Below are 16,907 nucleotides of genomic sequence, written 5' to 3' on the forward strand. Positions count from 1 at the left end.
TGTGGCATTTGTCAGGCAGAACACACAGACTGCATAGATGGGGACGCCTCCATCTGGAAGTCATTCAGCCTTAGAATCTGTTTCATTTTACAGACCATATTAAACACGCTTTAGACCATGACCTTTTAGAATAAAGGATATCCATGTTTACCCAAAACATTATTTAGTTTGGCCTTCCTTTTGAGGCGTCGGGGAAAAGTCTGTTGAGACAAAATGACAGGGATTTTACCCTCAAGAGTGTGCAGCTTATTTACGATGCAGCAAGCGTTTTACTTGTTGACTAATGATCTTGCGGGCAGCCGAGCTTGTGTTTTGTTCCTAATTTGATGATGACAGGCCACAGTTTGATGCTTTCAGAAAGTATCTGTCATTAAGTTATTTCTGGCCGCGTGCAGTGGGCTGGCAGCTGTCAGCGTGGACAGTGACAGGGTTGCAGAGCACATTTAGTTGCTTCATCTCCGGCTCCCAGGCGACTGTGGAAGTGTTTTAGCGCACTGGCTTTGAGGCAATCTAGGAGAAAAGCCACATACCGCCTTTTGAGAAAAATGCTGAAAGCCATGTGGATTGGAGATGAATGGTGTAGAATGATAGGATTAGCCATCCTTCTCTGTGGAGAAGGCAGCTAGGTGCATTAGTTTCCATTCATTTTGCTCAACAGTGATACCAAAAAGCATTCCCCCAGCCTATATCTTATGGTGACACATCACCGCATCCCCACGCTTGAAGACAACAGCTGGAGCCACTGTTAGGGGGGTTATGGTTAGGGTGGGGGGAAGGAGTAGGATTAGGTTATGGTTAAGGTTAGGGTTGGGAGTAGGGGTAGGGTTAGTAATAGTGAGTTACAAAAAACCTGTCACAAAAATTTGACTCATTTAGTCACGGGAGCACGAAAACAAACAAACAAAAAAAAAAGTGAGACTGAGCTGTAGTAGGACAATGCTAACCTGTTTTTAGGGAAACGGATATTCATGCACTGAGTACTGTATCTTCTCAGCATGCAGTGCATCACTTCAGGTCTGCAAAAAGCCCTTCTTTCAGACTGGAGTCAAGCTAAAGCCAGTGTTAGGGGATCACTCTGCATGCTGTCACCATGACAACAACAGCTCCTTGTCCAAGTGGGTGTACTCACTTCATTTAATAATCCACGGTGACCAGCATGTGAACAGCTGTGCACATGCTGAGAGGGTCCAGGCTGGCAGTCATGCTAAAATATACTTAATTAGTGGAAATGCATTTACTCTTGTGGGTATTACGGAATTGGAAGTGGAATGCCAGTGTCAGGCTGTACTACGTACAGTAACTGTAATTCTCCGCTGGGAACAGTTCAGCTTACTAGGTATTCTTATTTGTGCACTAAACAGTATTTGCTGTTAGCTGCACTATATATGTAACATCACACATGTTCTGCATTCTGCACAAGCATTCTTTGTGCACATCCTTCTGATTCATCTGCAAAGTGCAGTCCGTGCCCTAACTACAGTGAACAGTACACATAAAGGAAACATATATGCACAACCGGTCTGCAATCCTGCCATTTCTTGCAGTTTTAAATTGGCTGTACACCACATGATAATGTAGTATGAATCTATATTACATTAGGATCATCCAAAACATGCCATATTGCAATGAGTATGTATGTATTTGTGTATGCTGGAACTCTTTTAAGATCATACATGTTGATGAAATGGGGCTGCATTGTAATACTTGTAGTACTTGAAGCATGCTTGAAGCATCTGTGACACCATCTGTGCCATATTTCATCATTACACATATTGCACAGTGTTATATCATGTTATATACAATCACAGGGATGAGTGTGTGTGCGCGCACACACACACACACACACACACAGGCAAATAAATGCACACATTTGTGATTAATGGTGCAAACATGTTTTAATACCACAACCTCTCATCACCAAATACTACAGCGTTGCAGCTCTGCCCTCCACAATAAGTGGAAATATCAGCCTTCCATAATCACTTGGTGTGAGGCTGAGATGGATGAAGACCCCAAATGGGAGTAGCCAAAAGAAGGTGCACCTTTTGAAAGGACTGCTATGCTGGTGTATCCATCTTTGCTAGTTCACACTAGAGGTGGGCGATACCGGGAATTTTGGTATTGATCTGATACCAAGTAAATACAGGCCCAGTATTGCCTATATCGATACCGATACCAATACTTTTTCATATTTAAGCTTCACAGATCCAAAGGATCCAAAAGACCTACGATAGAATTTCGCCAAACATTGTACGTGACAACAAAATACTTTATTATCACAATCAACATTTTTGTTTAAAAAAATATCATTCAACACAACTTACAACAAAATCTCCCGAGGTAGAGGGCTGACTCGCGGAGAGCGCTGAATGGGCGGGCCATTCTGAGCCTACCTGCATGGCTGTTGGCTGGCGCCACTGAACCACGTGACGGCGCAACAACAAAAGACCAGAGGGGGAGGGTGCGCTGCTCCATGTTGTGTGACAAAGCGCAGTGCTGCTCTTACAGACAGAGAGTAGACTTTGATGAATCTGCGTGCGTAGCAGTCAGTGCGTACGGGAGGGAAAAAAGCTTGAGTATCGATCTTTTCACAAGAGGATCGGTCAGTATCAATACCAGCGTTAGTATCGATATTATCGATATAAGGATCGAGCCGCCCACCTCTAGTTCACACAGCCCAAGTAATCATAGATAAGAATAAAAAATATATGTAATATTATAGAAATTTTAATATGATTTTTAAATTAAATTAAATCATTCTATTTTAGGTCCCATTCAAACATGTTACTTGAATTGGTTTATTTGTAGTAACAGTAATAATAATAATAATAATAAAATAATAATAATATAATACATTCTGGCTCCACCCCTTCAACCACAAAAGCCTTAAAAGGCAATAGTATGTATTACAAAGCAGGTCTAGTTCTCCTCATAATTACCAATTTTAAGAGTTAGGAGTGATTTCCACATACATTTCAGTGACTGTCTTCATTTTTATTTTACAAATATTTCCTTAAACACCAAAATGTACCATGACCCTGGGAAGCACATTCAAAAATACACGGGACATCCCGCACCTTCAAAACATTCAAAATTTGATTTTTAAAATAACATTCTCCATTTTGTTTTTCTCCTCGCTACAGAGTTGCTTTGTCTGTCCCTCTGTCCCTGCTGTCTGCAGGAGTCAGGATCAACCTGCTGTGTGTTTGAGCATAGATCTGTAAAGGCCACAAGAGTGGACACCGTCTGCACCCCTCTATCCATAAAGTTTGGAAGAATGAATGGAATTGTTTACCTTACTTTTTTCTTCCATACTAGGAACCTAAAAGAAAAAGCGTACCAAACCACATTTGTGTTTAATCACTGCACGTTTAAGAATATGAAAACACTTATTACATTACTCTACTTATATTAATTTGACGTTTTTTATTGATTAATATAAGATGTTGCACAGGGCATGTTCACTGAATTGTGCCACTGTCTACAATGATTTCTTAATCTTGACAGAGTGATGCTTTATGACATGTATTTTGCACAAAAATCAAACTTAACCCCTTAACGCCTATCGTCGCATATATGCTACAATATTTGACTCAAATATGCAGCATACCAAATTGACCAGTATGCCTGTTGTCGCAAATTTGCAACATACCATTATTATTATTATAACATTATAACATAAAGTCATTACCAAAATACCAAAATTACTATTTATTTTTTGTGCAAAAGTGAAATTAATAATCTCAGCATTATTTACCATCTACTTAAAGGCAAAAACACACACAAAACATTTTTTTATATACAGCTATATAAATTCAGGCGTTAAGGGGTTAAGATGGACAAAATATTGAAGACGGTCTGGAGTGATGCATGTGGAGCAACACAGCTAGGCAAAGGATAAATAAATAGTAAACGTGGCTGCAAAGTAAATTCATCCAACATGAATGACAATAGCTGTAATTCAGTTAAAACATTGAATGAAAAACGAGTTTACTTTTACACTTTGTCTCACGGTGCTGAAGTCAGACACTTTGCACACATTAAAGCTCACGCACTCACTCATCTTCAACTGCTTACTCCAATTAAGGGTCACGGCGGGGCTGGAACCTATCCCAGTAGTCATAGGGCATGAGGCGGGGTACACCCTGGACAGGACACCCGTCTGTCGCAGAGACACATACAGATAAACAAACACATTCACACCTGTATGCACACCTACGGACAATTTAAAGTTTCCAATCCACCTAACCTGCATGTCTTTGGATGTGGGAAGAAGCCGGAGCACCTGGAGAAAACCCACGCAGACACGAGGTGAAGATGCAAACTCCACACAGAAAGGCCACAGGTGGCAATCGATCCCATGACCTTGTTACTGTGAGGCAACAGTGCTAACCAGTAAACTAGTGTGCGTATAAATATTTGAACACAGCAGCAAATACTATATCATCCAGTATTAATGTGTTATCATTTTAAACATTCATGACTAACATATAACACAAATAACATTACATATAATAAAATAATGAAACATTAAATATGCAAGTAAAGCCAAGTGTGGGAGCAGACACGATGCTGCACTTTGCCGGATCCACAACACCATGGAACTGCCTTGGGTCCTGAATAACAACCGGTCCATTTCCACATCTCTAAAATAACCATAACCTGTCTGCTTTTTTTTTTCTGAAGTATGCATCATATTTAAATTTAACTGGCTCAGGTTGTGGCTCTTACAATAAATAAAAAAAAAAAAACATTACAAGTCTTGATTTTTGTTATTTTATTCTGCTTCACATTCACAAATTTCCAGCCAATTCTGAACTTGCAAAAGAATACCTAGATTCAAAGGCTGTTACTTTTTGGATCTATGTACTGACTCCGGTGCTCAATGGAGGCAGTTTTCCTGCCTGGAGGTGCTGGGACTCAGTGCTGGGCCTTGGGACTCACATTTTCAATACCTAGTATGTCCCAAGACTCAGTGGCCAACAAGTCTAATGCAAAGGGAGAGTTCCTATGGGATAAAAAAAAAGCTTGTCAACCTACCATGCCTGGTTCCCAAGATCAGGCACTTAAGTGGTTCTACTTTACTCTATTCTGCTCTTCTATTTTACTATTCTTTTTTAGATATTTAGATATACCTTAATATACACTAGTATAGTTCTACCTTAGAATTGGAATGTATTATAGAAGACATACCTTACAGAATTTTCATGTTAAGAGCTTCTTAAGGTGGGCTGTCCATGGTGCTGATCTGACATGTAATATTAATGTGTTGTTTGGTATTTCAGTGATGTCAAGACTCATTCAGTTGGTAGTATGTTTAATTGACCAGGACTCAAGGCTTCAACCAGGACAAGAGAAATGTGTGCCAGATAACATCTACACACAGATGCTTCCACTGTAGTTGTTATTGATGGTGAAGAGACCCAAGAAATTGTAAATTCCTTTGTGTTTACCACCATTCTGTTTCAATTAAAGATCAGTGTATCCAGAATTGGACTTCTTTACCAGCCTTCACCGCTGTGCAGTCTCAGTTAAATGTGACTGTTGGATGTAATCTGCAACAGGGTTACACTCAAAGGCTCTGAGTCTTTCATATACTTGGGACATGTGGTCACTCACACAACTTATCAGACCTGGAATTTGAAAAGAAAATCCAGCTGCTAACGCCTTTGGTGATTTGCAAAAATGACATAATGGCCTGGTTTTCTCATGACATCAAAATTGCTGCAAAGATCAAAATGTCTAGTGACGTTCTCCCATCTCTGCTTTATTCTGAGGGCACAATGATGTTGTACCGCAAACACTTTAAGAAGCTTACAAAGCTGCAATGCCAACAATTGCTGTAATTATTACACATCAAGTGGGAAGAGAAGGTACCAGATGTGGAAGGGCTCTCAAAGGTGCTGCTGCAACTGGTGTAGAATTACTTATCACAGTGTCTCAGCCACATCAGAAGACTGTCTGATGACCGCTTGCTGAAAGCCGTGTTCTACGGGGAGCTGTGTGTGATTAAAAGATGTGATTGAGGGTCATATGAAGAACACTGCCATGAATATCAGTACATGGAAAGACATGCTTTTGTCTAAATAACCGAGTAACTGGTATGAATGACCTGATCACACCTCCTCCCCAATCCGCTGCCCTTTTTATTTATTTATTGGCCAAATTTCCTTCAAACTTTGTTGCATGATTTATTTATTTATTTTTAAGTGTTAAATATCAAGTATTGCTTCTGTGAGTCTGCAACAGATCCTTTTCCAGCCTGGAACCAGAGTGAAATGCGCTTGATGTTTAGGACCCGTAGAGAGCAGTATAGCAGTAGACTTTCCCAACGTGCTGTACTGCTAAATTACCCTGTAAATGACATCCCATCTTCTGCTCTCTTCAGCATCAGTCATCAAACTTTATTGAGACACTTAATCTATTAGCAAGGCTCTTACAAACTAATAACTATACAGTCCACTCTCCATACAGAATTTGACTTAATCATTAAAAGTGGTGGCTGCATTTAAATACGTTTTTTAACCAAATTTATTAATGGACTGTGAGTCATTATGTGCTTTGTTGATTTTTAAGTGTGGAAGCTAATTGCCATGAGCAGTATGAAAGTGGTTTGATGATTGCCTTGTGGCTGTTATGAATTATGATAGATCTAAATGAGGTGCCCATATGCACGTACAGTACCTCTTTGATAGTGTCAGTGTTTATGTACCTTTAGAATTGCTGGCAACAATGGAAGCTTTCACGAGCAGTCACGCAACAGTAAACACGTTGAAGTGTTTTCTTCCTTTTGATGACACTATGAGATATGGGGAAGCAGCCTCACAGTATATACAGGAAAGTAAAAATAAAGCATTGATTAGGCTGTAAAGTGCTCATCTCGCTCTGAAATAGTGCTGTGCTTCTTTTCCAAATGAAGTCGAGATGCGGTATTTCAAAAGATGTTTTAGTTGCTGAGAAAGTGACATCTTTGAAGTGTGCATGTCCCTTTGGTATTTAATCCATAGCTTTCCCAGAGCAGAGGAATAATTTAACAGGCTTTTCTAAGATGCACATGTACCACATTTGCTGTTTGAAGGAAGTCATTTGATGCCCATCTCCATTAGTACAGGCTTATCAAAAATCACTTACCACAAACAAGCTACAGTTATTGCTGGTCTTTTTTCTGATCAAAGTCTTGATTGTCAGTATTGACTCCCCATTTGACATTTGTATTGTATGACAGAATACGTACTCACAGTGCATTCTATGGTTTATCCATTCAAGAGGAATACATTCAGATGTGTTTGACATTTTGAAAAAGGTCTGCATTAAAATACTGTTTTGTTTTAATGGATTCCTGCAGTGTTTGTGTGGTGCCCTTTAGTTTTATTTGTGATAATAAAATCTATGGAAGAGGAGCATGTCTGCAGATGGTTTGGACAGAATTTGGATAGGCTATCTGCACAACAGCACTTTATTGGTGCAAAGTGGCACTGAAATAGAAGTAAAGGAGCCGTTTCATTCAAACAGCACTTCGCTTGGTTCACTTGTTGTCACACACTGCTAATTTTGACATCTTCATTTGGTCATGTTATGAATTGGTTTATTGACAGGAGATCAGAACTTGTACATCTGGAAAAAAGTCTTTTGAATTTAAACTTACTACATAATAGTACCCATGGGTATAAACACACTATGGCAATCTGACATTTGCCCCATTGATCTTGACCTGCACCCAAATGACTGACCTCTGGCTGACCTTGTCAGAATAGCCCCAGTATCCAGCTACATGTGCATCACATTCCATCCAAATCTGGGTGTGTATATATATATATACCGTTCATGCACACACCACATTTAGAAATCAGCAAAACATTGTGGAAGGAGTAGGCTGACAGACAGACATGACCTTGACCCAGTGATAAATCTTTGACAAATTTGAACTTTGTGGGCAGTTTCTGAACCCACCTCCATATGTGTGCCAAGTTTTATGCAAATTGAAGAAACTTAAATTTTGACATTGGCCAATTCCACAACCCAACTACATATGTTGTGCCACATTTGGACAGCTGAGAAGATGATCATAATTTTGACCTTTGACCCTAATTACCTTGATCTTTGCCCAACAAATGCTTTAAGGGCAGTTCTGGAGTTGGATGTCATCCACAAATTAGGTTTAGTGGAAATTGGCCAAAGTACTTTTAAAGAGTAAGGGAACAGATAGATAAACCAACATTTTGACCTTTGAACCCCAACAAGATTGACATTTGCCAAAACAAGCTACTCAGGGATAATTCTGGGGTCAGCTTACGCAACATGGTTGGGGCTTTGTATTTGTGAGCAACAAGTGGAACAGTTTGCATTGTTGGAGTTTTTGGAAGCAGAATTGTTATCTTCAATGAGGAAATTGTGTTTTCACTCGCTTTTTATGTTGTTGTTCAGGATCATATTCTTCAGAGTTGCCTGAGGTATTCACTCTCCACATGCCCGTGTCTACTTATGTTTGAATTTGCTTTTATTCATCTTTGAATTAAGATTATTTTCAGTGTGACACAATGTGTTTGCGCATGAGAATTATAGTGTGCACTTGTTGCTCAGTCCTTCCATTATTTTACACCCTGTACCTGATGGCGTAAACATTCATAAAAGCAGCTTTCCATCTATAATTGCAAAACAATCCTTGGGGGGTTTATGTCTGTGTGCTGATACAGAAACTTGACATTCTTCTCTAACAAACCGGAAGAAATGAGGTGTCACACCTGTACCGTTGCTGAGAATAATGAAAGGCTGTGAGCATTAACCTGATTTGATATCTTCTCTTTCTTGATTGTATCCAATAATGTGTTTCTCTCCTGTGATTTTTAATTTTTTTTCCAAACCTGATTGATGTCAATATGACATTAGGATCACAAACAGTGGCTGTGCTAAGCAATGCGCTCAGATTTTTTTTTTTTTTTTGGCGGGTGGGGGGGGGGTCTAAAATTAAAACAGTATTTTAAACTGAAATATATGCTGTATGCATAAATGTGTTGGGAAAGTGTAGTGACATGGACCCACAACAGATGTTGGAGTTGGAGACTGATGTTCGTCGGGATACCATGCAGACACACGACGTGGTGGACCAGGAGGTCTGCAGTCTCCTGGGCCGTCGGGAGCTTCGGAAGGGCCACAATGTGGGCCGCCTTGGAGAACCAGTCCACTATCGTCAGGATGACGGTCATACCCTGGGACGCAGGGAGACCCGTGACAACGTCCAGGCCTATGTGGGACCAGGGGCGACGAGGCACGGGCAGCGGCTGGAGGAGTCCTTGTTCCTTTTTATGTTCTGCCTTGCCCCTGGCACAGGTGGTGCAGGCCTGGACGTACTCCCGGATGTCGGCTTCCATCGACGCCCACCAGAAGTGCTGCTGGACCACTGCCACGGTTCTTCGCACCCCTGGGTGGCAGGAGAGCTTGGAACCATGACAGAAGTCCAAGACTGCAGCTCTGGCCTCTGGGGGACATACAGTTTGTTCTTCGGACCATTGGTTCTTGGTCCCGGGGCGATACGTGATTTGGAAGACAAACCGACCGAAGAACAATGACCAACGGGCTTGCCTGGGGTTCAGACGCTTAGGGGTCCGGATGTATTCCAGGTTCCGATGGTCCGTGAAAACTGTGAATGGTACCGCTGCTCCCTCCAACAGGTGTCTCCACTCCTCAAGGGCCTCTTTCACCGCCAGAAGTTCCCGATTACCGACGTCATAGTTCCTTTCAGCCGGGGTCAACCTGCGGGAAAAATAGGCACAAGGATGGAGGACCTTGTCGGACTCCCCACTCTGGGACAGCACGGCTCCTATCCCTGAGTCAGAGGCATCCACTTCAACTATAAACTGACGATTGGGATCGTGCTGCACCAGAACTGGTGCAGTCGAGAACCGGCATTTCAACTCCCTAAACGCGGCTTCGCACCGATCCGACCAGGTGAAGGGGACTTTAGTGGAGGTTAGGGCCGTCAGGGGGCTAACTACCTGGCTGTAGCCCTTTATGAACCTCCAGTAGAAATTTGCAAAACCAAGGAACTGCTGCAATTTCTATGGCTTATCGGTTGGGGCCAATCTCTCACCGCCGCAACCTTGGCCGGATCAGGGGCAACGGAGTTGGAGGAGATTATGAACCCCAGGAAGGACAAAGAAGTGCGGTGGAACTCGCACTTCTCGCCCTTCACAAACAGCCAGTTCTCCAACAACCACTGCAGGACCTGACGTACATGCTGCACATGAGTCTCAGGATCCGGGGAGAAGATGAGAATATCGTCGAGGTATACAAAGACGAACCGATGCAGGAAGTCCCGCAAGACGTCATTAACCAAAGCTTGGAACATCGCGGGCGCATTGGTGAGGCCGAACGGCATGACCAGGTACTCAAAGTGACCTAAAGGGGTGTTAAATGCCGTTTTCCACTCGTCTCCCTTCCGGATCCGAACCAGGTGATACGCATTCCTAAGATCCAATTTGGTGAAAATTTGGGCTCCATGCAAGGGCGTGAACACTGAATCTAGCAGAGGTAACGGGTATCGGTTGCGAACCGTGATTTCGTTCAGCCCTCTGTAGTCAATGCATGGACCTGAATCCGCCGTCTTTCTTGCCCACAAAAAAGAAACCAGCACCCATCGGGGAGGTGGAGTTCCGGATCAACCCGGCAGCTAAAGAGTCCCGGATCTAGGTCTCCATTGATTCGCGCTCCGGACGTGAGAGGTTGTACAGCCTGCTGGACGGGTACTCGACGCCCGGGATCAAATCAATGGCACAATCGTATGGACGGTGCGGGGGCAGCGTGAGTGCCAGATCCTTGCTGAAGACATCAGCAAGGTCATGGTACTCGGCTGGCACTGCCAGATTGGGGGGGACTAGAACCTCCTCTTTAGCTGTCACACCGGGTGGAACCGAGGATCCTAAGCACTCCCGGCGGCAGGTTTCGCTCCACTGCGTCACAACCCCAGACGGCCAATCTATCTGGGGATTGTGCTTTACCATCCATGGAAAACCCAAAATCACTCGGGAGGTAGAAGGTGTTACATAAAACACAGTCTCCTCCCTGTGATTCCCAGATACAACCAATGTCACAGGCTGTGTCTGGTGTGTTATTAATGGGAGAAGGGTGCCATCTAGTGCCCCTACCTTCAGTGGTGAAGGTAGGGCCACTAGAGGGAGCCCAACTTCCCTTGCCCATCTGCTGTCCAGCAGATTCCCTTCTGACCCCGTGTCCACCAGTGCTGGGGTGTGAAGGGTTAGATCCCCACTCAGGATCGTGACTGGGATGCGTGCGGATTTACGGGGTTTCCCCGCGTGAGTGTTATGGCCCCCCTTAGCCCAGTCTCTAAGGGGGGTGTTGTAGTTTAACCGCTTGGGGCAGTTCTTTTGTATGTGCTCACTCGAGCCACAGAAAAAACCCTCCCCGCGGGCCAGCCTCCATTTTCTGTTATTTGATTTTACTTTGGCCCTGCTCGTGTCCATAGCTTCGTCAGCAGTGGGAGCTGTTGCCACACGGAGCTCTCTGGCTGTGGAGCGTGTGGACGACGGCACCCTTTCGGACCCGGAAGGAAGAGGGACGGCTCTTGCCCGGCCATGCCCTTCGCCCCGCTCCCGACGATGTTCTTCTAATCGGTTGTCTAACCGTATAACCAGGTCATAAGCCTGTCAAAATCCCGCGGCTATCCTTCGCCAGCAGATGCTCCTTCAGGACCGGAGACAGTCCGTTTATGAAGGCAGCGCGGAGTGCAACAGCATTCCAACCGGCTCTCGCTGCCGCTATGCGGAAGTCGACTGCATACTCGGCCGCACTCTGACGCCCCTGTCTCATTGACAGCAGCACGTTCGAAGCGGTCTCGCCTCTATTGGAGTGATCGAACACTTGTTTGAACTCCCGCACAAACCCAGCATGTGTTGTTAGGAGCCGTGAATTCTGCTCCCAGAGCGCCGTAGCCCAGGCGCGTGCCTCTCCTCGAATCAAATTTATAACATAAGCCACCGGGCTGGCATCTGACGCGTACATGACTGGACGCTGTGCAAAGACGAGCGAACACTGCATCAGGAAATCTGCGCACGTCTCTACACAACCTCCGTACGGCTCCGGAGGGCTTATGTATGCTTCGGGGATGGGGGTGGGGGGGTTCGTTGAACGACCATTGGAATGTCTGTATTCGCCACCCGGTCAGCAGGAGGAGGTGCTGCAGCTTCGCCCTGCGCTGTGCGCTTCCACCTGAGCGGTTGAGAGCCTCCATCCTCCGATTGAGTATTACGTTCTGCTCGGTTACTAAATCCAACCGAGCAGTGAAGGTGGTTAAGATCTGCTGCAGCTCACCCTAACGCCTCCTGCTGGCGCCCTGTGCACCTTGCGTTTTCCATTGGTGGTTCACCCGATGGTTGACGCCCCTCGGGATCCATGATGATGGCCGAGAAATCTGTTGGGAAAGTGTAGTGACACGGACCCATAACAGGGGGCGAAAATGAACGGACAGTGAAAATGCCAAAAAGGTAACAATTTAATGTTGTGAAAATGTGCACAACGGAATACAGATACAACTTTAGGTAACAGTCAATGAACAACAGGTGACGTGTGGGCAGGCTCAAGGATAGGGGACGCCTGTCCAGGAAGAGCCGGGCCCCACACGATTTCCACTGCCAACGGAGACCGCAACACACCGGAGCCACCAAGTCCTGAGTCCCCAGGTGGCCACTTCCTCCAGCTGCCGGATCGGGTACTGCTGGCAGGAAGCACAAACAATTTATGTGGGTGTGTGAAACACCCAGTAACAGTCTCAAGCACAGTTCCCTCTGGTGGAAAAACCTCCCCCTCCTGAACTCAGTAATCAGACTACGTGCAGATCCTATGTAACACTTGAGTTTTGGATAGAGGAGCGGAACGCCGACTCCTCCCTACATCCACAAACTCAGCAACCAGCTGTGTGTATACCAAAAGGATATAGCTGCAAACACTCAGATGCAAGAACGTTACAACTGACACGTTTAGCTGTAAATTGTGCCGTGTGGCACTGATTGGCTGAGAGTTACCTGTCGGGTAAGCTGATTTCTCAGCAGGGATGTGGCGTTGCTGTCCGACCTTTATAAGAGGATGATGATGAGGATTGATGAGTGGCAGCTGTCACTGTCAGTGTTCCCAGGAGGCGGGCTTGCGCCCTCTGGTGCCTGAAGCCCGCCTTCAGGCAGGGCGCCCTCTGGTGTTGGGCCAGCAGTACTCCTCTTCAGCGGCCCACACAACAAAATGAAGGCAATTTGATGCAAACAGGCATCAAATTGCCACTTGTTTTCATGTTGTGTTCTTTTATTGCTTAATTTTAGTTGGGGGGGGGGGGGGGGTGTCTATCATAGCTCATTGCTGCCCAGAACAATTAAGATATTTAAAAAATAAAGACAAAAGTCATTCTTGATGTGTAATGTGTAATAAAGTTTTTTTTTTCTTAATACCAGTTAGAAGATAATCAAAATAATCAAAACTTTTTGTTATTGTCATTATGGGATATTGTGCGTAGAATTTTGAAGCACTGTAAATACTTTCTGGATGCACTGTACTAAGAGTAGTAGTAGTGTTAAAATGTTAAAGCTTTACAGCCATTCAGATTTCACTAAACTGACAGTTTAGTTTGTACTGAAATCCAAGCATTGTAATGCTGGTTTATTTTTAAATGTGTTGCAAAATTACAGTTTTTTAAATGAAGAGAACATATTTACCTAGGGGAATTTCCCGTCTCACACTGTCTGCAGGAGTTAGTGTGTGTGCACATCCATGAGCTTTTGAAATGATGCACGCACATGTAGCATGCGTGCTGATGCCTATCATGTCTTGTAAATCACTTCAGTTGTGTTATCTTGTTACAAAAACAGCACTTTTAGATTTAGAAGTGTTTATTTCTAACTAACTTTTACAAAAACATAGATTAAATTTTTACAGAAATAAGCTGTTTTGGAGCATTTTCCACCATGTTGGATAATTTTGTTTGACCTGATGTTGCGATGTCTGTTCATTCTGATTGGCTGTTAGGATGTGCTTCCCAGCATCCCTCACACAAATCAGGAGAACCTCCCACATGATCAGTGACATTGCTATCATAGGCTGGTCGCTAACCTAAGTAGTTCAAGGTAGTCTGTTTTTTTGAAATATTCCCCTTCAGGGGAAGTATTTATTCGAGTGTTTCTAGGCAACATGAATTTTGATCGACAATGTCATATTAGGAATCCACTATCTAAAGGCAAATAAATACAATTACAGTTGTGCTAAAGAAAATTCTTCTTGACTTAAATCTTAAAAAGCTCAGTGGCGGTATACTTTTAATGATACCCATACCAAATGGTCCTAGTTCTTGAGAATTGCCAACTAGATACATATTTACCACACAGTAACATATTGTTTGTATTTCTTAATTATGGATATAATAATAATATAATAATAATGAAATTCAAGACATGTTCAGTGACTTGGAAATATTTGTGTAGCCATCCCCTGATACACATAAGAAAACCGCCTGTAAAAGTCCTTTATATGTCCTTATCTGGTGAATAAATTGCCCCATCCATTTTTTGGGAGGGGAAGTGTTACAAGCTTTAAATGTAGGAGTGGATGTAAATTAACAAATGAATGGGAATGGAAATGTTTCTTTTTTTAGTTTGTGTTTTCTGTATTGTCACATTTTTTAGGGCTTTGGGTTGAAAATGGTATTGCCTGTGCATACAAATTGTTCAAAGTTAGATTAATTCATACACATAACACAAATACTTCAATAATTTTGGCAGCTATCTGTTTTCTCCTCAATAAATGTATTTCCGTATTTGGTATTATCCACAAAGCTTGACAACTTTGCACAGTGCAGGCACTTAACTTGTGTACATGAACTAATCAAACTACAGAGGGACTATACGAGGTCTGTCCATAAAGTATCGTACCTTTTTATTTTTTTCAAAAAATGGATTTCATTCATATGTTTTTACGTCAGACATGCTTGAACCCTCGTGCGCATGCGTGAGTTTTTCCACGCCTGTCGGTGACGTCATTCGCCTGTGAGCACGCCTTGTGGAAGGAGTGGTCCCGCCCCCTCGTCGGATTTTCATTGTCTGGAAATGGCGGAATGAAAAGGACTTTTTTCCATCAGAATTTTTCAGAAGCTGTTAGAGACTGGCACCTAGAAACCATTCAAAAAATTTATCTGGCTTTCAGTGAAAATTTTACGGGCTTCACAGAGAATAAGGACTTTAACTACAGGTTTAAGGACCCCTTTAAGGACGGTCGGTGCGCCGCGCTGCGAGCTGCAACGATGCGGCACAAACCACTAGATCATTTCTAAGCTGATGGCTCTGTGGATACGAGACCGTCGTGTGCTCTTTCTCTGGTTATCACAAGACCTGGACATCAGCCATTTCCGGCAGATTTCACTTTTAACAAGAGATTTTGTCATGGAAAGCCGCGCGGAGGCTTCGCGTGTCACGACCGATTCGCTGATGAAGTGAGACAAAGGAACACCTCCGTTTCGGAGTGTTAGAGGACAAGTTGGGACATATCTATCTCGGCTTTCAGTGCTTACCAGTCGAGTGAGTATAAAAGAACTTGTGGAGAGCTGTTAAAGTCCTTATTCTCTGTGAAGCCCGTAAAATTTTCACTGAAAGCCAGATAAATTTTTTGAATGGTTTCTAGGTGCCAGTCTCTAACAGCTTCTGAAAGAATTCTGATGGAAAAAATTCCTTTTCATTCCGCCATTTCCAGACAATGAAAATCCGACGAGGGGGCGGGACCACTCCTTCCACAAGGCGTGCTCACAGGCGAATGACGTCACCGCGGCGTGGAAAAACTCACGCATGTGCACGAGGGTTCAAGCGTCTGACGTAAAAACATATGAATGAAATCCATATAGTTTTTGAAAAAAATAAAAAGGTACGATACTTTATGGACAGACCTCGTACAGTAGCGGGGTAAAGTAATCATTATCATTCTGGATGTACTACTCAGTGATGTAATTACAGTTTGTAGAAATGCCTACATTTTACCCTGAAATGTGAAATGTAACCTGTGGATTGTGTTTTGCTGTATTTTTTGTTGTGGTAGTTTGTTTTTTCAAGTCCAAGACATGGGTAGGGTAAGCAATCTTTGAACAGCAAACATCAGTCTTCAAAGGTGTGTTATTGACCTTGTTACCTTGTTAAGTCAGAAACAGCAGTGAATAAATTCAGTGCAGATAGAGTGAAGACAAAGAAACAAAAATAGTGAAATACTGGGGAAACTGACAACACAGAGGTCTTGAAGGAATGTCCTGCAGTTGGAAGATTGTGTGTAAATAAGAAGTGAGTTTCCTCATATTGAGTTTGCTGAACTGTGTCTGGTATTCTTTTTGTAATTTTGTTTTGCTTGTTCACTTTTGAAATGAGTCATGGTTGTTCTTTTTCCCCCCTTTTCTTTTTTACCATCATTACCTCTGCCAAAAAGGCTATGTTTTCATTTAGTGAGTTTGTTTATGTATTTATTACCACAATTACTGCAAATATCATCAGCTGCCTTCCATAAAACATAAGCACATATCATGATAAGACATAAGATAGACACAGAAACTATTCAGGCTTCAAGTCAAGTCTGGGAACATAAGTTGGGCCAACACGTCACTGCATCCACCACACCACAGAACCATTCTGGGTCCAGGATGGCAACCCTCCAAGTACACAACTGATCCATGCTCGCCTCTTGAAAGTAACCAACAGCCAAGTGAAATATGGGCGTTGCCTTGATGTTCGCCAACCACAAGCGTACTCAACACTTTTGGCCCCCGTGTGCTGGATCATGCCCACAGAAATATGACATTCCTTCACAATGTAGGGGATATTCTTCATCTGAATGTCCCAGAGTAACTGTTTGAAACAAAGTTATTCCAGCTGTATCCAAGAATT

The sequence above is a fragment of the Thalassophryne amazonica genome, chromosome 13, assembly GCF_902500255.1.
Source record: "Thalassophryne amazonica chromosome 13, fThaAma1.1, whole genome shotgun sequence".
Classification (NCBI taxonomy): domain Eukaryota; kingdom Metazoa; phylum Chordata; class Actinopteri; order Batrachoidiformes; family Batrachoididae; genus Thalassophryne; species Thalassophryne amazonica.